Source organism: Panthera leo, chromosome C2 (genome assembly GCF_018350215.1).
Source record: "Panthera leo isolate Ple1 chromosome C2, P.leo_Ple1_pat1.1, whole genome shotgun sequence".
Taxonomy (NCBI): domain Eukaryota; kingdom Metazoa; phylum Chordata; class Mammalia; order Carnivora; family Felidae; genus Panthera; species Panthera leo.
In genome coordinates this window covers 32,543,964-32,565,683 of record NC_056687.1, presented here as the reverse complement: position 1 = coordinate 32,565,683, position 21,720 = coordinate 32,543,964, and the positions used below count along the sequence as shown (strand labels likewise).

General features: G+C 37.0%; 1 pseudogene; it reads right to left on the bottom strand.

The window, feature by feature from the left end:
* Positions 1 to 7,113: 7,113 nt before the first annotated feature.
* The window catches only part of LOC122229240, a 66,584-nt pseudogene continuing 51,977 nt past the window's right edge, over positions 7,114 to 21,720 (bottom strand).

The window sequence follows — 21,720 nt, the reverse complement described above, 5'->3', positions numbered from 1 at the left end:
CTCGGTTTCTTGCCATCTGAGCCTCTCCACAGCCTGCCCGTTTCCTCACAAGATGGCAGCTGGCTTCCCCAGAGTGAATGGTCTAAAGGAGAGAGAGGGTGCACAAGAAGGAAACCCCAGTGTCCTTTACACCCTCATCTCAGAGTCATGCCATCATTCCCACCTTGTTTTCAGCAACATCCCAGTTTATACACTGGAATAGGGATTCACGCTCACTTCTTGAAGGAAAGAATATTAAAGAATTTGTGGAAATGTTAAAACCACAGAAAATCTGCCATTTTCTAATCTATGTCTTCGATGGTGGAAAAGTATTTTAACCTTTCAAACATCAGGGGCTTTTGTTTGTTTATTTGTTTCCACTTACCAGGTTTTTTTTTTTTCCAACTGAAAACGTATTAACAGTCAGACTAATGTCACAAAACTGGCTTGAGGATTAATGGAGGTAATTTTTTTTAAGTTCATTTATGTATTTTGAGAGAGAGGAGGGGGACGGACAGGGAGAGAGAGAGACAGAAAAAGACAGAGAGAGAGAGAAAGAGAGAGAGGGGGATCCCAAGCAGGCTACACACTCCATACTGAGCCTCACTCGGGGCTTGATTTCACAGACTGGACAGTGTGATTATGATCTAAGCTGAAATCAAGAGTCACAGACACTTAAGCAACTAAGCCACCCAGGAGCCCCTGGAGGTGATGTTTATAAAAGCAGTTTGCAAAGTGCCACGGGAATAAAATGTATCTTTTAATAGAATCTGTAGTTATTGGGGCGCCTGGGTGGCTTGGTTGGTTAAGCGTCCGACTTTGTCTCGGGTCATGATCCCATGGTCCGTGAGTTCGAGCCCCGCGTCGGGCTCTGTGCTGACAGCTCAGAGCCTGGAGCCTGTTTCGGATTCTGTGTCTCCCCCTCTCTCTGCTCCTCCCCTGTTCATGCTCTGTCTCTCTCTGTCTCAAAAATAAATAAACGTTAAAAAAATTAAAAAAAAAACAATCTGTAGTTATAGCTGTGACATTATCTTCTAGACGAGTGTGTTACCCTATAAAATATGGTATAGGGATACCTCACATATTATTGATGTTATTGTTAATTTATAGTTGGAGTAACCACTAGTATTGCTTATGGTTGGGTCATACTGTTTACAAATGACAATTATGGATGCATGTTTCCCAAGTACAAAACAACAGCATGTCTTATCAATTTCATTTCCTTCAAATCTGTCCATCTGCCCATCTCTACTGAGAGAACCATAGACCAATATCATATCTTGCCTGGGCTGCTGAGATATCCTTAACTGGTTTTCCAGTTATAACCATTGCCCCTTCAGATCCATTTACCACATAGTAGCCAATGTACTTTATTTAATTCAAATCTGCAAATGACATATTGGATAAAGGGCTAGTATCCAACATCTATAAAGAACTCAACAAACACCACACTGAAAAACAAATAATCTAGTGAAGAAATGGGCAGAAGACATGAATAAACACTTTTCTAAAGAAGACATCCAGATGGCCAACAGACACATGAAAGAATGCTCAACGTCACTCCTCATCAGGGAAATACAAATCAAAACCACACTGAGATACCACCTCATGCCAGTCAGAGTGGCTGAAATGAACAAATCAGGAGACTATAGATGCTGGCGAGGATGTGGAGAAATGGGAATCCTCTTGCACTGTTGGTGGGAATGCAAACTGGTGCAGCCACTCTGGAAAACAGTACAGAGTTTACTCAAAAAATTAACAATAGATCTACCTTATGACCCAGCAATAGCACTGCTAGGAATTTACCCAAGGGATACAGGAGTGCTGATGCATAGGGGCACTTGTACCCCAATGTTTATAGCAGCACTTTCAACAATAGCCAAATTATGGAAAGAACCTAAATATCCATCAACTGATGAATGGATAAAGAAGATGTGGTTTATATACGCAATGGAATACTACGTGGCAATGAGAAAAAATGAAATCTGGCCATTTGTAGCAACGTGGATGGAACTAGAGGGTACTATGCTAAGTGAAGTCAGAGAAGGACAGATACCGTATGTTTTCACTCATATGTGGATCCTGAGAAACTTAACAGAAGACCATAGGGGAAGGGAAGGGGGGAAAATTTACAGAGAAGGAAGGAGGCAAACCATAAGAGACTCTTAAAAACTGAGAATAAACTGAGGGTTGATGGGGGGTGGGAGGGAGGGGAAAGTGGGTGATGGGCATTGAGGAGGGCACCTGTTGGGATGAGCACTGGGTGTTGTATGGAAACCAATTTGGCAATAAATTATATTTAATATAAAAAAACAACAAAAACCACACATCGTCCTTCTAGAGAATTAAGGCTTTTATATGTTGTAGACGAATATGTCATTTCTCACCAGATATAAGGTCTTATTTCTTATACTGGTATTTGTTTTTCTACTCACACAACGTTCAGTGTTTCTTCCCTATTTGGTTTGAAGTGATAGGGATATTTTAGAAAGTTATTGAACAGCAACAACAAAAAAGAATGCTAAGTTCAAAAGACCCTTTTCTTCACCTTTGATTTTCCGGTCTGCTTAGATGGCTCCACTCCAAGATGTCCATCCCAAAAGTCAGCATCAACCTTGGAGCCCCCTTTCCCTCAGTCTCTGTGTACAATTCATCACCCACTCTTATTGACTCTGCCTTCAGAATGTGTTTCTCATCTATTCATTTTCTATTTATTTTTCTTTATTTCTATCACTACTATCACTTAATAAGGAGACGGTCTCCTAACCAGTCACCCCCTTCCATCTCGACACCCTCCAACTTATTCTTTGTTGAAAGGAAAATAACCTTTTAGTGCAAAATCCATTTCTTCTTAAAACTTTAGAATAAAGTTCAGAATCCTTAACATAGCTTCCAGGGCCCAAACAGAAAAGGTTTCTCCTTCCCTCCCTAGCTATTCTTTCTTCCTCATGTGTGCCAAGCTCTTTTATGCCTGAGAAATTTTTGTGTAAGTTTTCTATCTGGCTGGGCCTATTTTCTGCTTTTCCTACTTTTGTCTTGTGTATGCGTATTCATCCTGTCTCTGCTTCTGCATTACTTCTTCAACGAACCTTTAAACTAATCCCCCTATTATATCTCTGTTTGAAATCTTCTCTTTCACTTCATCTAGTGGTGGGATTGTATTATATGGTGTCCATTTCCAGTAACTAGAATATCAGCCCCACGAGAACAGTGACCACATCAATGAACTGGTTGCAACTCCTCAGTAATTAGCCTAGTTCCTGACACATGTCGGATGTTCAGAAAACATTTGTTGAATGAATGAATGATAGGAGGATAGGAGGATTGGACTGCTCCCATTAATTTCCTTGGGTCAGGATTGACTTATTTGACTAGTTGACATGATGGTACTGATCATTTTCACTTATGAAGAATGAGATTGCTCGATTCACTGGCTCAGACCAGAGTGTGTTTGCTCAGCCAAGTGGAGGCAGTGCTTGGAGAAAGAAGGAAGGGAAGGTGAAGAAATGCACTTTTTCTATTTAATGTCTTAAGTTGAAATAACCACAGACATGTGGAATTTAGGATGTGACTGCCAAATAACTGCTTTTGTACCAATTTGTAATTTTAGAGCAGACCAGGCCCATTTGCTGATAATCCTCATTGCCTTTCTGTTAAAATGTTTGCATATTTGAAAGCTGGTCTTAGAATGTGTCTGCAGATTAGAAAACTGGTCTTACAATGTTAACTAGGATTTCCTTTTTATCTGTAACATCTTGTAATACTAATGGTCAAGTAAAGCCCATGATGACATATAAATAAATGTACATCCTGTATTCATAGTTGCTCTCTTTTGATGGTCTCCTAATTCTCATGACCTGAAAGTTAATATAGAACGTAAGTTTCAAGTTTTTACTAGTGTAGTATGGATCATAGGAGTGATAAAAATCATTTTGCAGGAAGCAGGAGAGACAGAGTAGACCAACATGTATTTACGAAGCAAACAAGTGTTTATGATACAATGCAGATGATCCTCAAATACCCAAAATACATTACACTTTGCCCTTCTTCATGGATCTGGGATACTAATGTGTTGCTAGGATTGACTTTAAATGAAAGAGAATAAATAGGAATATGGTTTCCTATTTATCTGTAACATCTTGTAATACTAATGCCCAAGGAAAGCAAATAATAACATATAAATAAACACATGTCCAGAGCATGAAAGAAATTATCCTGGCTATTCTAAAGAGTTATATTTTAATTTTAAACTTACCAACTCAGGGGCACCTGGGTGGCTCAGTCGGTTAAGCATCCGACTTTGGTTCAGGTCATGATCTCACAGTTAGTGAGTTCAAGCCCCACGTGGGGCTCTGGGCTGACAGCACACAGCCTGGAGCCCACTTCGAGTTCTGTGTCTCTCCCTCGCTCTCTGCCCCTTCCCTGACCCTGCTCACACTGTGTCTCTCTCAAAAATAAGTAAACATTGGGGCGCCTGGGTGGCTGACTTCGCTCAGGTCACGATCTCACAGTTTGTGGGTTTGAGCCCCGTGTTGGGCTCTGTGCTGACAGCTAGCTCAGAGCCTGGAGCCTGCTTCGGATTCTGTGTCTCCCTCCCTCTATGTCCTTCCCCTCTCATGTTCTGTCTCTCTTTCTAACATAAATAAACATTATTTTTTTTTTATTTTTTTTAACGTTTATTTATTTTTGAGACAGAGAGAGACAGAGCGTGAACAGGGGAGGGTCAGAGAGAGAGGGAGACACAGAATCTGAAACAGGCTCCAGGCTCTGAGCTGTCAGCACAGAGCCCGATGTGGGGCTCGAACTCACAGACCATGAGATCATGACCTGAGCCGAAGTCTGACGCTTAACCGACTGAGCCACCCAGGCGCCCCTAAAAATTTGTTTAAAAAACATTAAAAAAATTAAGACTTACCAACTCAAAATGTACCATCAATTCAAACTTTTAGTAAGTTTCTTCTGTGTATAGCAATCATTACAATCACTACTAAATTTAAGAATATATAGAAAATATAATATAGTCAGGCCCACAGTGAGGTATACATACACCTTGTATTGAAAACACACACACACACACACACACACACACACACACACACACACACACACATATTTAAGTTTTAAAATAATTTCTGAGATCTACTTCCAGGTGAATAAGTCATGAGAAAAATGAATAATTATGCCTGAGGACATCTGAAAAGATAAACTTATATTAAGCAATTAAGCTTTAATAGGATTATACAAAGTAGTGATGGGAAAAAGAGGTATTTCAAGTAGAAAGATAATGTGTAAAAAGACCTGACAGTCTAGAAGTTCATGTTCTTTTGGAGAACAGGGAGTTTCCTAGTATGGCTAGATCTTATGGCTTATAATAGGAATGAGAAAAAAATAAAAAGCCTTCCTTAATGCCCCTAGTCAGTCAGACATTTTCTCTTCTGTAATTCCACAAAAATTGTATATGGATTTTCACTGCATTTATCATATGACATGAAAAATTATTTGTTGAAATATGTTTCTCCCTTTTAACTATGAGCTTAGTATATGGATATTTGCTGTTAATAATATATCTGTATGTTATAGAAATTCAAAGAACATCTCTTGAATCAAAGAGCCTGGAAAATTAAAGTTAGAACCAGATTCAGAATGCTCTGTCTCATATGACTAATGAAAAAGTTTAGGGTTGGGTCATTTTTGCGTTCAAAATTTTTTCCTTTTTTTCATTTTGTTACGAGGAGTTTCCTCCGAACAATCTGAATTTTCACCTTCTCGTCAAAATTGGAAACACTTGGCCCCCCGTGAGGTGGTAACATGCAGCTGAAGTTGAGTGGCGGCTGCCACCTTTCACAGAACTGTCTCTGCACATGCCACAGTCCCCACCTCTCCCTCTTGTCCTCCACTCAGCCCTTTTCATCACTTTACGTTATCTGCTTGGCTGCTGCAGACTCGTCCATTCTTCCCTCTCCTTTGCTGCAGTGCAGGGGACTACCAGTAAACAGCACATCCTCAGGTATGTGTTTTAGAAATATGTTTTGGCAGCTCTTGGAACTATTTAACTGTAGAAGTAGGTCAGGTTGTAGCATATTCTAATGTCAAGTGTTTAGCAGGATTCTAAACTAGCTTTATATGCTTGATAAAAAACATGTATGTATTTATTGTTCTATAATGTCCTTAGGAGAATAAAATGGGTTTTATTATTAAAGACAGAAAGAAATTTGGCCCCAAGGTGAAGGCCAGCTTCTTATGTCATGGCAGGGAAGACAATATTGCAAGTTGTCCATAGGAAATAGATTTAATTGTAAAAATGAGAAGTATGATTTTACTAAAAACTATGCTCAGCTTAGAGGTGATGAAAATCATTTTGCAGGAAGCAGGAGAGATAGAATAGACCAACATGTATTTACAAGCAAACAAGTGTTTATGACACAATGCAGATGATCCTCGAATACGCAACATACATTACACTTTGCCCTTCTTTATGGATTTGGGATATTTTTGGCAGATTGGTTTTTTTTTTTTTGCATTATTCTCTGAATATAAAAATCACATAGTACAAGCTAAGTAGGAAAGATGATTGTTTACCACTCCCTTTTTTTCAGAGGTATTTTTATCATGTCTTACCAGCATATATTTATATATCTAATCCTTTCTCCAGGATGCTACATAGAGTTTTGCGAACAAGTGTTTTTTCCCTCCTTTGCTTAACAACACCTCTGGTTGAAAGGTGTGTTTGCAGTGCCAAAATTAAATATTCGGGTTCGTCAAGTACTATAATCTGTGGTACAGAAATGGGTAGGTGGGAAAATACTGAAATCTCAGCTTTTTCTTGTTATCAGGTTATGAAAAATGTTGACAAACATTTGGAAGAAGTGAGAGCTGGCAGGAGTGGGTTAGGAACTGGTAGCTGCAGAAAGACCAAAGAAAATTGTCAGCTTCTCTCTCTCCTGACATTTTGCTTATGTATAGAGGAAGGGTTTACATCCCTTCTATTTTTTTTAACATTCCTGCATAATTCGAATGGAGAGCCTGATGAGGATGTACCTGCGTTTTGAAAATTTATGGGGAAAGCAACATTTTTGCATTTGTGCTAAATGAAATGACAGGATTGGCTCCAGGTTTCTATTCCCAGCAAAAGCCTCAGGTTCGTCTGTGACAGGACTCTCCATAGAGGTTATTTTTACCTGGCATGGCTGTGCTGTTACTGATGCTGCTGCTCTCGCTGGCAGAAATAACTTCTCCTGTGGGTGTCTCGGGCAGAATGAAAGCTGGGTCAAGGTGGAGAGGTGAAAAGAATCGTGAGTAACCAGGAATTTTTACTCTTGGTGCATTTCTTTCTCCTTTATATTTTAGAATGTATCGGATCTGCCTAGCTTTGCAGTTCACAGCATTTCCAAGAGGTTGTTTTAAGACTTAAAAATAATTTTACACATTAAATATGCATGCAGAATAAATGGGCTCCACCTTCCATAGGCTCCACACATCTGCAATATTGTTCTGTATTTCATTGCAAGACTTTTGCTTGGCTTTCTTCATTAACTCTTACAATCCCTGACACTTGTAAAGACTGAGCAGATAGATCCAAAGGCCATGTATGTAAATTAACATTACCTCTTCTACATAAAGTTCGAATATGTTGCTGACATTTGTTGATATTCAAGTACTAGTTGTCTAATACGATTCCTACATCTAAGCATCCTGTTTTGAGGGTAATAAGGAAGGAAAGTTAAAAATAGCAAATGTCGTAGGAACTCTGATTTGAATAACTTAAGAGTTGAAGCTTTACAGTCGGGAGTTGCAGGTCGATACATGGATCACTCTGTAGAGTCAGTAAGTCCTTTATTCTGTGCCTATGAAAATGCAAGACCTCCACAGTTTCACCATTACATTTGTTTATGTACTTAAGGCATATAGAGTTTACATTACTGTTATAGTTTGATAACTGAATCTGTTTCTGGTATCATTGGAAGACAGGGAAATGCATTTGACATTTGTTTCCCTCTGAGCTAATTGGCCAAATTCAGCCACTGTCCTTTCTCCTTTTTACCATCCTATCAGCCACCACAGACCCCACTTCTGTGTGTGTGTGTGTGTGTGTGTGTGTATGTGTGTAGAAAGCTTACACATAGATTTATTCATCTTATCCAATTTTAGAAGTAGAAGTATTCCTCTTCTCTAAGTCTCTTGTCAAAAAAGAGATGTAGAAACAGACCCAGAAATCTGGAGGATTACTTCTTTTACATGTCATTGAATGCTCATTGGAGGCATGCCGATGAGCTTATTTCACTGGAACTTCCCCCAGAAGATTCTAAGTAACCTTAAAGCTAATTGCTAAGCTGTGTCTTTTGCTTCAATCGTGTCTTTGGCCAATTTATGGTTCTGTTTTACTGACTTGAGTAGGACCTGGAATGTTCCGATCGAATGATAAATGAAAACCGGAAGCTACACACAAGCTGGAAAAGTTACAAATTTAACCACTTAGCTTCCAGTCAAATTTCACAGTAATCAGTTATTACTGGCCTTTTGTCTTCCTTTCTCTTTTTTCCTTTAATCTGTCTCTTTTTTCTGCCTCTTGTGATTTATAAAAGGCTTACCTAAGTGTCCGATATTTACAAATAGGTTATTGGTCTTATTGATGATTTCTTCTCTGGTAATGTTCTCCCTCAATGTTCTAAGGTGGGACCGTGAAGTTTAAATTTTGTATCCCCACTGGAGAGTTCTAAAGGAGGAATTCACTTTTCCCCAAAGTCCAAGATGCATCCGTTTTACTTTATACCTTGGACTTAAATCTAATCTCTCTATTCCATAATATTTGTTATAATTTTTACCTGTCTAGCCTGATAAGTTTATAACATTTTCATATCCATTATATGGTAGTATATCTACAGTAATCTCATGATTATCAAGGATGCATATGAATACTTCCATTTAAAAAGAGGAAACGGGTATACTAAAAAGTTAAATGACTGACTCTAGAACATTGACCCAGTTAACTTACAGACATAGCTTTATAACAGAAGTGTTTAGACCTCTAATTCAGCACGCTTTCTGCTGTGTACAGCTCCTTAAGTAAACCAGTTGACTGTGGAAAGCCCATATACCAATTCCTGACAGAGCTTTCTGTCCATTTTTAAAACAATATCCTCAAAATGAATCAGAGGCTATGCAATATGTTACTTTTTCTTGGAGGCACTCTCAAAGTCTTCTTTCTGGTTGGACAAGAAAAAGATCTTTATGGGACCAGTAGCAAGCTACAAATAGCAATTTTGAGAATTTCTAAAATTAAAAAAAATTAGGAAATAATGTTGGAAAATATTGAGGATGAGGCTATGGTCAGAAAAAAAATGGGGATGGAATTATGATGTACTAATTACTGTTAATATAGAGGTACACTTTTCTGTTTTTGGATTATATGACATCTCAAGAGGCTATTAAGCTATAATTTCCTGTATTATGATTGCTATGGTAGTTTCCAATGCAAAAAAAAAAAAATCAAAACCAAACCAAAACCCCAAACAAAACAAAAACCAGAGGAAAATACAAACTCTTAAACTCTTGTCTTCAACACTTTACTTTTTAGATAAACCTCTAGGAAACACAAAATTGAGTAATCTAATGACACCCTTGCTTTGCATAGTTTGGATGAGGATAACAGAGGCATTTCACTGAGAATTTCTCAGCTAAGAGAATACCTATGAAGTTACAGGCCAATTGATTCCCAGTATGAGTAAATTATGATAGAAAGCTTATATTCAACTTAATCTCTTTCAAGGCAATTTGTGACATATATTTAAAGGGATATTACACTCAATGAGCATTTACTTAAGTAAATGGACTCTTCAAAAATACCTATCAAATTTGAGAGTGTAGATCAGTATGTGTGTGTGTATATGTGTGTGTGTGTGTATACACATATATATTCAATTCTTTAGAATATGTACAATTACTGAATATGGTCTTATTCTTTGACAGAAAGTATTTATCTTCCAAAATATCCATCAAACTATTATTGCAACTAATATATAAATGTAAGCTATAGGAAGAAAGGTACATAAATATAGTAGATCCTATAAAACATAATCATTTTCACCATTAAAAGTGAGTTTTGGGTGACTGGCTGCTCAGATGGTTAAGCTCTGTCTCTGGATTTTGGCTCAAGTCATGGTCGAGCCCTGTGACACACTGCACGCTGACAGCTGGAGCCTGTGTAGGATTCTCTCTCTCCCTCTCTCCCTGCCCCTCACTGGCTCCTGCTCTCTCTTTCAAAATAAATAAACTTAAAAAAAAGAAATCCTCAAAGTTAAAAAGAGTTTTCATGGGGCGCCTGGGTGGCGCAGTCGGTTAAGCGTCCGACTTCAGCCAGGTCACGATCTCGCGGTCCGTGAGTTCGAGCCCCGCGTCGGGCTCTGGGCTGATGGCCCGGAGCCTGGAGCCTGTTTCCGATTCTGTGTCTCCCTCTCTCTCTGCCCCTCCCCAGTTCATGCTCTGTCACTCTCTGTCCCAAAAATAAAAAAAAATAAAAAAAAAAAAAAGAGTTTTCATTAAGTATTATTATTATGTAAAATATTGACCTATTTTTAAAACGCTTCTGAAAGCTTTTCTCTGAGACAAATTTTAAAATAAACATATTCACTATTTTTTTTAAAGCTGCCATATCACCCATGGAAAAGACTGGCTCATAGTCATAGTAGAATAGATAGATAGATAGATAGATAGATAGATAGACAGATAGATAGATAGACAAATTTGAATCTTTTTTTTTTCACTGCAAAAATGTGATTTTATTAAAGCACGGGGACATGACCTGTGGGCAGAAAGAGCTACCCCATAGATGTGATCCTTTAGATTAATTTAGCAAATATTATATATAAAGAAAAAAATAAATCTCTACTTTACAGAACTTCAACAACAATATGACAAGGAAAAGAAACAGAACATTTCACTATACATCAATGGTTAATGATATATATACCCATCACCCATTTAACCCACCCCTAACACCCAATGCCATCAATCATCAGTGTGTTCTCTGTATTTAAGAGTCTCTAATGGTTTGCCTCCCTCTCTGTTTTATCTTATTTTTCCTTCCCTTCCCCTATTTTCCTTCCCTTCCCCTATTTTCATTTGGAAGTTTCTCAAATTCCACATATGAGTGAAATCATATGACATATGTCTTTCTCTGACTGACTTATTTCACTTAGCATTATACACTGCAGTTTCATCCATGTTGTTGCAAATGGCAAGATTTCATTCCTTTTCATCACTGAGTAGTATTCTGTTGTGTATATATATATATATATATATACATACATATATATACACACATATGTATGTGTATATATATGTGTGTGTGTGTGTGTGTGTGTATATATATATATATATATATATATACATACACACACATATATATGTATACATACACATCACATCTTCTCAATCCATTCATCAGTTGATAGACATTTGGGCACTTTCCATAATTTAGCTATTGTTGATAGCACTGCTATAAATATTGGGGTGCATGTGCCCCTTCAAATCAGGATTTTTTTATCCCTTGGATAAATTCCTAGTAGTGCAGTTGAGGGTCATAGGGTAGTTCTATTTTTAATTTTTGACAAACACCCCACACTGTTTTCCAGAGTGTCTGCACCATTTTGCATTCCCACCAACTGTACAATAGGGGTCTTATTGATATATATATATTTTTTTTTTTTTAACCTACCATCTCAATATTTTCAAATGAACTCTCTACAGTTATTTTTAACCATCTACTCCTTTTCTTCTATCAGTAGCCACAGGTCAAATATTTCTTATAGTATTTCAGAGTTTCAAAATTTGTGAAATACTATGATTATTCAGGGCAGCGTCCTTCAGAGGTGCTTTGAAATCATTTAAAATAAATTTTTAAAAGCTTAACACAAAACTTGATACTATTATTCTGTCTCCAATTTTATGTTCATCTTTGCCACTTTATTGAAAATATCATACACTATACGACCCCATAACTGCTTATTACTACAAACAGTTCTTTTTTTTTTAATTTTTTTTAACTTTTATTTATTTTTGAGAGACAGAGAGAGACAGAGCATGAACGGGGGAGGAGCAGAGAGAGAGGGAGACACAGAATCCGAAACAGGCTCCAGGCTCTGAGCTGTCAGCACAAAGCCCAATGCGGGGCTCGGACTCACGGACCGTGAGATCATGACCTGAGCCGAAGTCGGACGCCCAACCGACCAAGCCACCCAGGCGCCCCACTACAAACAGTTCTTAACTCTTCTTTGAGAGTACCAGTTTTGTAACACTATGAGCCATTCAAATAGGCTTAATTTTTTTTTTTTTTTTTACCGACAAATGATGTTTCACCATTTATTCTTTGTCTCTTTTCTTCCCCAACTCTTCACATTTTATGAATTTTTGAGAAAAACCTCTTGTAAATAAGTACCATGTTCAATAATTTAAAGTGGCCTGTAGCTGTTATGCACAATACAAAGTGACAGAAGAGAGTCTTCGCTATTTCTCGTTCCCCTTTTATAGTCAAAGAGAAAATATTCTTGCAATGTGGATCGGGCCATGAGGTTGATCCCCCAAAATCAATAGACTTATGGTGAACTAAAGTATAAGTAGTAAGTTACCTCCAGTCAAAGATTAGTATCCAAGATAAGCTCAAGCAGCCTGAAGCTGACAGCACAATGCAGGCAACTGGGAAACCTGAGAAGCTGATAGGATTTGCCAGGGAGCAGCCACAGGGGTGACTGGGGCCTATCAGAGAAAGAGCATAATGTGCTTCCTGGAAGATGAAAAGGCCCATATGTCATAACATACACCTGACACTTTGCAGAACAGATCTTCCTTTCTGCAACCATGTGAGCTGCCAGTTGCAGTCCTAGGGTAGAAATCACATGCACTATGTTAACAGAGTTCATGGTACTCAAGAGGATTATCTTTTATCATGATGCTTTAAAAATATACAGTGTGCCATACTGAAACTCTGGAAAATATACCGCCTTTCATTTTTATGGAGAACAATATACCGTTGTCTATCCACGGTCATCTGTGGTATGGCATTTTTGGAGGAACTAGTGTCTTTCCTACCATTAATTAGTTGTAAATTATAGCTGAAATCAATAATCATAATTTCAGTGGGACAATTCAGACACTCCGTTCAACGCAAGGTGATAAAGAATCATTTGGATATGTAAGCTATTATTTTTTAATAGAAGAAAGGCACAGTAAGGCTTCTTTAATAATTACAGCAAGAGCAGAACCGGAATAAAGTGGATTTGACTACACATATCTGTTTTGTCACGTTGTTGTTGTTGTTGTTGTTGTTTTTAAGATAAGATACATTTGAGCTGAAGCCATTCATCATTTAGTAAAATAATATTTTGCAAAAATACCACAAATTTCATTGACCTCTAGTTTTATTAAATGGTCATGGTAAGTACACGCCTTATAGATGACAAAACTCCTAATGTAGCAACACAGGCCTGTTCAACCTTTGTACTTTCCCATTTGGTCAATACTTGATTGTTCAGAAAATCAAGTTTAACTGGTGCTGACATATGAACTGCCTTCATTGGCTGACACCACATCATTGTATCTACCCCCAAGGAACTCGGGGACTGTAGCAACATAAAAGCAACCTTGTTTCATCCCATTTCTCCAGATTGCTTGCCTCTTGTCTGAAGAGGAATGCAAATACTAGATGACAGATAAGGGTTTTTACCCTTAGCTAAGTTTGGAAGACTGATGTTTCAACTTGGAGCTTACTTATTTTCTAGTTTGTATTGCACTGAGCCTCTAACACACAGTGATGGTGGATATGGTTGTTAATATATATGTAGACAAGGTAGAGGAGGCAACGCTTATAGAAGATGATTTTGCCCATAGTTGTATCGCAGAGGTCAGTAACTTACAGCCGTAGCATATGAAGGGAAAGTAAATGCCTTGATTGTATGCATTCCGATGAACTTTGTCGCCTACAGGTCCTTTAGTCTCAAATCTGGGGACCGGGAGAAAGTGCTCAGCTGTTCCATAGATGCTTAAGAAAACAGCTGAACTCAGCTGTCATACACACAAATAGAAAAGCAGTTTTCCAGGTAATCCATTCTCAAACAGTTACACATTGAAGGAAGCAGGATTTCGAAGTAAACAACACCTTGGACTTCATTTTGATAAAACTAATAGAAATTAAATGTGTACAGATACTATAAAATGGTGAGTAATCCAACAGCATGAACAGAATGAGTACAACCTCAGTTTTGGTAAGTCCAGTGTCCATCCCAGTTTTTGCTCTAGAGAAATGATCCTCAGGTATTCCACCATGATGATTTTAACGAACTCCTCTGTAATTATTTCAGATAAAATGTTTTGGTCCTAACAAATTTATGAACAATTTTGAAGAGACTAAAAGAAGGGGAGGCTATAAGATTTCCCCCCTTCGTCTTATGGTACAAATGTGAGCCAACAAATTTGGCTATGTACCTTATTTCTGTCAGTTGACTACTATTTTCCAACTGACTTTGATTTTAAAATTAGAGATTTGAAATCATAAAAATTTAGCCCAAGGGTATCATAAAGCCACACCTAAGAATATAATGTCTTTGAAACTTATTTTGAAAAAGAGACAAGTTAAAAATTTTACTATTCACTAGTCCTCCTAGAAACTACCTATTATTTGCCATTTGAAATTGTTCTTAGGTTACAGAAGTGTTAAAAATTTTTATGTGCTAGAGCTCAGTTAGTTTTGGACAGGGTAATGAAGTAGAACAGTGTGCCTAAGGAAATGTGGTGATGAATATATCATTGCTGTAACTTGTCCAAAATCCCTGCCAATGTAGCCACATTTTTTTCTATGAATCTGTTTAACACTCTCACCATTAAGATTTTCACACTGTATGTCACGGTGGTGTTGTTTAATTAATGTAAGAAAATGCTGAGCAGACTCAAAAGCAACATAGTGTTGGTTCCTCTCTCATTTTTCCCATGAAGAAAATAATCCCCTAAATTATTAGCATTAACATCTCTAGCCTTGTTACAATCAGAGACAAAGACAGGGGGAAAGAATGGCGGTTCTTTATAATAAGAGATAAATGAAAAGTGGGTTGAAAGAGAGTGAGCAATAATCTGAAGACAATTAGGCAGCTCATTAACCTGAACCATTCAATGGTTAAGTCATCATAGAGTGACATTGTAACCTGAACAAAGTTTATAGGCTCTACCTGAAAGTTCCTCAGTCCCTGCCATGGCAGTTTCTTCTTGGATAAATGCAGTCATTATGAAAATAATGATCAAAAATCATTTACCATGAGAAGAAATACATGAGTTAAAGTAAAACAATGGTCGGTCCAAACCCAAATTTAATTTTAGGGAAAGCATTTAAATCTCCACTATGGGGGTGCCAGGGTGGCTCAGTCAGTTAAGTGTCAGACTTCAGCTCAGGTCATGATCTCTTCAGGGTTTGCGAGTTCCAGCCCCACATTGGGCCCTGTGCTGACAGTGTGGAGTCCGCTTTGGAGCCTCTATCTCCCTCTCTCTCTGCCCTTCCCCCCTACTTGTGCTCTCGCTCTCTCTCTCAAAAAATAAACAATAAATAAACATTAAAAAAAATTAAAAAAACATTAAAAAAAAAAGGAATCTCCAGTATGTTTCAAAATCATTGTGTCATATGGAGTCTACAAGAGCAGGTAGCCTGGAGTTAGGCATACCAAGGTCCAAAACCATCCTTCTACCTTGATGTTGTGAGAACTGACATGATCTCTCTGTGTCTCTCTTTCTGTTAAGTGGAGATGACCATATGTTCTCTCCAACACGTTGTGAAAATCTACCACACTGGTTGGGACGTTTGAGGACACAAATATTCTAAAAATGGTGATTCTGATTGTTGTGATTATAATTGCTTATTGGTATTGTGATTATTAATTTAAAATGTTTATTTCCTCCGAATGCCTCTTTATCTGTTGCACATTCATCTCTGTAACATTTATCAGCGGGAAGATAGCACTTTGCTGAGAGCATATTGCTTGATTGGTACAGAACCTGTATCACTATATGCAGTGGGAAAATGTAACATAAAGATGGCGGTGAAAGAAAGGGTGATATCTATCTATTCCAGTCTGTAGCATCAAAATTGTTAGGGAAAGGACAAAAGAGAAAAATAATTAGGGTATATTTTAATGTAATAAGAAATTTTCTCCGGGCTGAAGAAAAATGAAATTCAAGTCCAGCTACAAATTTCGTCTTTTTTTTTATGTTTACTTTCTCTAATTCTCACATAAATGCACACGGTACTGTGGCATAAGTGCTGAGAAAAACAATTATCTTGTATTTTGAGATTTATACTCTCAAAACTTAATATAAAACACACTGACAAGGGGCGCCTGGGTGGCTCACTTGGTTAAACATCAGACCTCGGCTCCTGATCATCAGTTTTGTGGGTTCAAGTCCCGCGTTGGGCTCTGTGCTGACAGCTCGGAGCCTGGAGCCTGCTTCAGATTCTGTGTCTCCCTCTCTCTCGGCCCCTGCCCTACTTGTTTTCTGTCTCTGTCTCTGTCTTTCTGTCTCTCAAAAATAAACATTAAAAAAAAAATTTGAAGACGACACTGACAAATCGGTGATATTTCGTATCAAACGATTGTAAAAATCAAAAAGAGTCAAGATGTGGTTAACAAATACAAATTGGTAATCAGTTAAACAATATGTTATACACATTGCACACACATACCCACCCGCATGTACACACACATACATATATGAAATCTGAGTATAACTATGGTTTATCTCCTGAAGAGTTACTTGAAACATCACATAAGGTTCTCATAAATGATGCCAGGATTAAATGTGGAAGAAAATTAGTGAAATTTGTATGTTCTGTTTTGCCAAAAATTCATTTTATTTTTATTGCTAAGTAATATATTTTCATTTTATATGCTAGAAAGTATTGAAGATGTTTTGGTTTTATTTGCAGAGTATCCATATTTATCACCCCCTCTTTTTTCTGACATTCATGATTAAGTACTACGATGTGCTTCAGTGATCCTTGATTCAGGAGGGATTATGTTTGTGTTTACAAATACAGGTTGAATGGGTGTGAGTATTCAAAGTCACTTAAATTCTTTCAGGAACTTAACTAATTAAAATACCTCAAACTGAAGGGATCCTGTCTCTTTCTCTTCATCATCTAAAATGTTCATCTATATAGGGGTGCCTGGGTGGCTCAGTCGGTTAAGTGTCCGACTTCGGCTCAGGTCATGATCTTGCAGTTCGTGAGTTCGAGCCCCGCGCCAGGCTCTGTGCTGACAGCTCAGAGCCTGGAGCCTGCTTCAGATTCTGCGTCTCCCTGTCTCTCTGCCCCTCCCCTGCTCATGCTCTGTCTCTCTCTGTCTCTCAAAAAAGAATAAATGTTAAAAAAAAATTAAAGGTTCATCTATGCAACATTAGACATTTTCTCAAGACCTTAATTTTCCTTCCTCTTTTGTTAAACATTCCTTATGAGGAACAAAGTAGACCCAACTCACATTTATAGTATCACTCTCAGGAAATTTTGAGGGGCATGTAGAACAATGAGGGGCATGTAGAAGGAAAATAAATCCATTCTTATACCTTTTAGCCTTTAAATTATAGCTAACTGTGGCATCTTCATATTAAAACCCAATTTAGCAACACAGTTTAGAGAGACTGGTCTATAATAAGTAAATAAATAATGAATTAATGGATACTAGGGCATTTGCTTTTTTTAAAAAAAATCATTGATTCATAAAAACTAACCACTAAATAAAAAATATAATTTACAAATGATTAACTTTTAACAAAATAAAACAAAGCAAATGATTAACTTTTGACTAGAAACCCATTTTGAATTTTCTTCATTATCTCAAATTTTAAAATGAGTGTATATATTTCCTCAGCTTTTAATCTGTGTTCTGGTAAGAATTCAATACATATTCATCAAGTAATAATTGATAACAGTGATATTTCTTCTCTTTTTGTCAAATTGTATTTCTAAAATTAAAATTATTTATTACAAGATGAGTGGGTTCAGAAAAATCTAAGGAAACTAAGGAAAACTAAGAGGATAACTTAGAACTATCTTTACCAAATCATCGACTTACTAAATAAAACTCAGTCACTTAGACACCAATTAGCCAAAATTCTAATATTGATTAAAGAAAAACAAATACTTTATGTCTTTATCTAATATAGTATCCTTATTTGTAGAAACATTTACTTAGAATATACATTTTGAGAATTTACATATTTTTGCCCATATGAGACCCATACTGTATAAATTGGCATATAGTATTCTAATATAAATGCTTGGAAATCAAGTTCTCATTCTTGGGGCACCTGGGTGGCTCAATCAGCTATGCATCTCACTTTTGATCTCAGGTTTGTGAGATCAGGTCATGACCTCACGGTTTGTGAGATCAGGTGCCACATGGGGCTCAGCACTGACAGCACAGAGCCTGCTTGAGATCCTCTGTCTCCCTCTCTCTCTGCCCCTCCCCTGCACTCATTCTTAAATACTAACTTGTTATCAAACTTGAGAATAACTGAAAATTACTCTTGTTATGAAAGTTTGCCCTGAGGTTTATAAAGTGAAGTAGCAGTAAATAAATAAAATAGAAGTGCAGAAAGTTTTAGTGTGTTAAAGGGAGTTGAGTAAAATGTGTTCACATAATAATTTTTACAAAACCTAAAATGTGAGGGTGGCTTGGGGGATTCATATACAAAATTTTATCAGATGTTGTGTCAAAAGAAATGCAATTAGAACATATGTTTCCCTGATATTATCAGTTGTTAAATATGCAGCCTGGGGTGTGTGTGTGCGCGTGCGTGTTGGGGGGGTTGTGATAGATATATTTCTCATAGAGTGGCTCAGGAAATTCATAGAAAAACTTGGAAAAATATTTTAACACTTTGGTTCATATGTATAGGAAATAATGTAAACTGTTGGATTTATTTTAACTGATTGCAGTATTTTTCTAATTTAATAGTTTGGCTGAGAACTCACATTTACCATATTTTGACATAAATTTACATTTGGTGACATAATCTGGAGAACTGATCAGCACACACCAAGCTTTTCTGAATAAGTAGTTAAATATATAACCAGGGTAAATTTACACCCAATAAACTTAAGTATTATGAGTCTGCTTGGCAACACAAGGATCCAGTGTGAGTGAATCAGCAACTTAGGTCTTTAATGTCATTTTTGGATCATGTTTGGAAAACACCTGTAAAAAGTCTATCACAATTTCAAGAATAAAGGACAATGTCAGTGTGTTTCACAGTCACATTCATGTAATGTTATATAAATAGAAAATGAAAATATCTACAGGTGGAAAAATATGAAACACCTTTTCATTTATGCTCAATGCAGTGAGCCCATGCTCTTCTGTCAACCTGAAATCATCAGGGTTTTTTTTTTCCTATTAAAAACAATCTTGATGATTTAAGGTAAGTTTTATAGAGTGTTAGATATGTGGTCATTTTCAGCTTATAAGTATTTTGAGGTATTCTGGCAGTTCTCAGAGTGAACGTGCATATGCTAGGCTGTGCATAATCAATCATCTTTGATTCCAAAATATAGGTTTAATCGGGATAGATTCACTCATTGAATAAATTAATAGACCTGGAAGAAGTAATAAGCATGTAAGCTCTGTTCCTATCAGAGGAAAGAATGTTCCAAAATGAGGGCACAGTAAATGCAAAGCGTTGACTATTAAGAGCGTGCGTGGCTTATTTGTGGGAGTGTGCCCGGAAGTCACTGTGCCTGGAGATGAGAGGGAGAGTAAAGGAGGAAGCCATCATGTAGGGCTGGATAGGCCAATGTAAAGATTTGAGATTTTACTCTAAATGGAATGAGAAGGCCCTGGAAGGGTTTCAACAAAAGAATGAAACCATCTGATACTATCATAGAACCGTTCTGGTTATGTATGCGCACAAAATTACAGCATCTCACATTTCTCTATTTAATATTATGTCAGAGGAGCTACCAGCCTGTATAATCACACATCTGGGAATGTGTTATTGATCAGAAGACCCCAGTGGGCAGGCCTGACTGGACTCTGGCACCATGACCTACACTCTTTCTTAGCATGAGCGATGGTTCTCAGTGGGGGGTGCTCTAGTCCTCTTAAGACAGATATTCTCCATGGAGAAAACTTTGACCACAAGAGTGAGAACATTTGATCATATGATGTAAAAAAAATCATGCTTTTATATGTATAGAGCACATCTATGTTAAAATTTCATTGACAAAGCACCATTAGGATAAAGGTATTTAAAAGGTTCTTTGGGGGGTGGGTGATAACAACAAATGAAAAAATGGGAATCACTGCTCTTAGGGATGGTTCAGAAATCTGCATGGACATTTGTTTTTTGTAATTATCAAAGAGGATTGGTGTCAGCATTTAGTCAGTAGAAACCAGAGATGCTACGTGTCCTGCAATGCTTAGGGTGGATCTCCCAAATGAAAAATTTTCAAATAGCCCACTAAGAGTCCATGTAGGCAAAATTCTGGTTTTAATTATCCAAGTATAAAAGTTAATTCTTTTTTTTTCCTTCCATAGTCATTCTTACTATACAACTACCTTATAGAAGGAGGGAAGATTTATTTATTTTGCTCAGATCATTACATCACAAAGGTTTCAATTTTTTTTTTTGCATTGGATTCAATAATTGTCACATCCACAGTGTTTATATAGACACAAACATCTGATTATTTCATTGTCTTCAATATACGACTTTTATGTATATTTAAATCCACATGATTTTACTAAAATTCATTTAAAATTTTTTTTTCATTACATGAGAGCTTATTACATACTTATTTTCAGGAAAGTAAAAAGTATACTTAATAGGGTGTACTGAACGGAAGGAAGAAGCAGAACAGGGGAGACAACTCTTGATTCTTCAAATTGTAGATATGAAACGTTTAAGAAAAAACATTTAATCTTATTCTTGCACTATCAGATAGAAATTTGGCAGAGGATAATAATAATTAAAAACTAATATGGAAAAGTAAAAATTGTTTCCTTTCTAAATACTAACCAGCTGGTAATTGCTAACTATGATTTTTTTTCTTTAATTTATTAAATGGACCAGTCCTATTATAAATACTTAATCCATTTTAATTTATTTAAATTTTTCAGTACCCAGAAGGTTTTTCTGTTTTACAGACGAAGAGTATGAGGCACAGAGATTAGGTAACATAGTCCAAAGCACATTGCTAGGAAGTGCTGGCATTTAACTAGAACGCCCTTGGTTCAAGTTATATCATTGTCATTTGACTGGTATCGGGCTTCCCCAGTTTCTGAACGCTTGTTCGGTTTTATGGAATATTCTAGTGCACAGTATCTCAGGCTTCCTGATGTTGCATGGGTCATGGTTAATTTGTCCAACTGCTTGCCTACTTGTTCATTTGGCTGCTCGTTTTGAATTTAAGGTGAAGTTGTTCATTTTTGTTTCATAAACACGTAAGGATTTTTTTGTCAAATTGATGTGTCTGATCACTTAAAGTTGGTCTTAGTGACTCTTTTCTGTCCAATATGCTTACCCTTTTCTGATGTTTCTCCAAAACTAGAGTACCCTGGGAGAGTTTTGTCCAATATCACAGATGGTAAAATATTTACCAACTGAAAAATAGTATTGATCGTTGCAGCAACACAGCTAATGAGCGTGTCTAGTTTCTGAACAGCATGTTTGGCTGCAGTCTTTGGAGTCTATTGATTAAAATCATAGCAAACA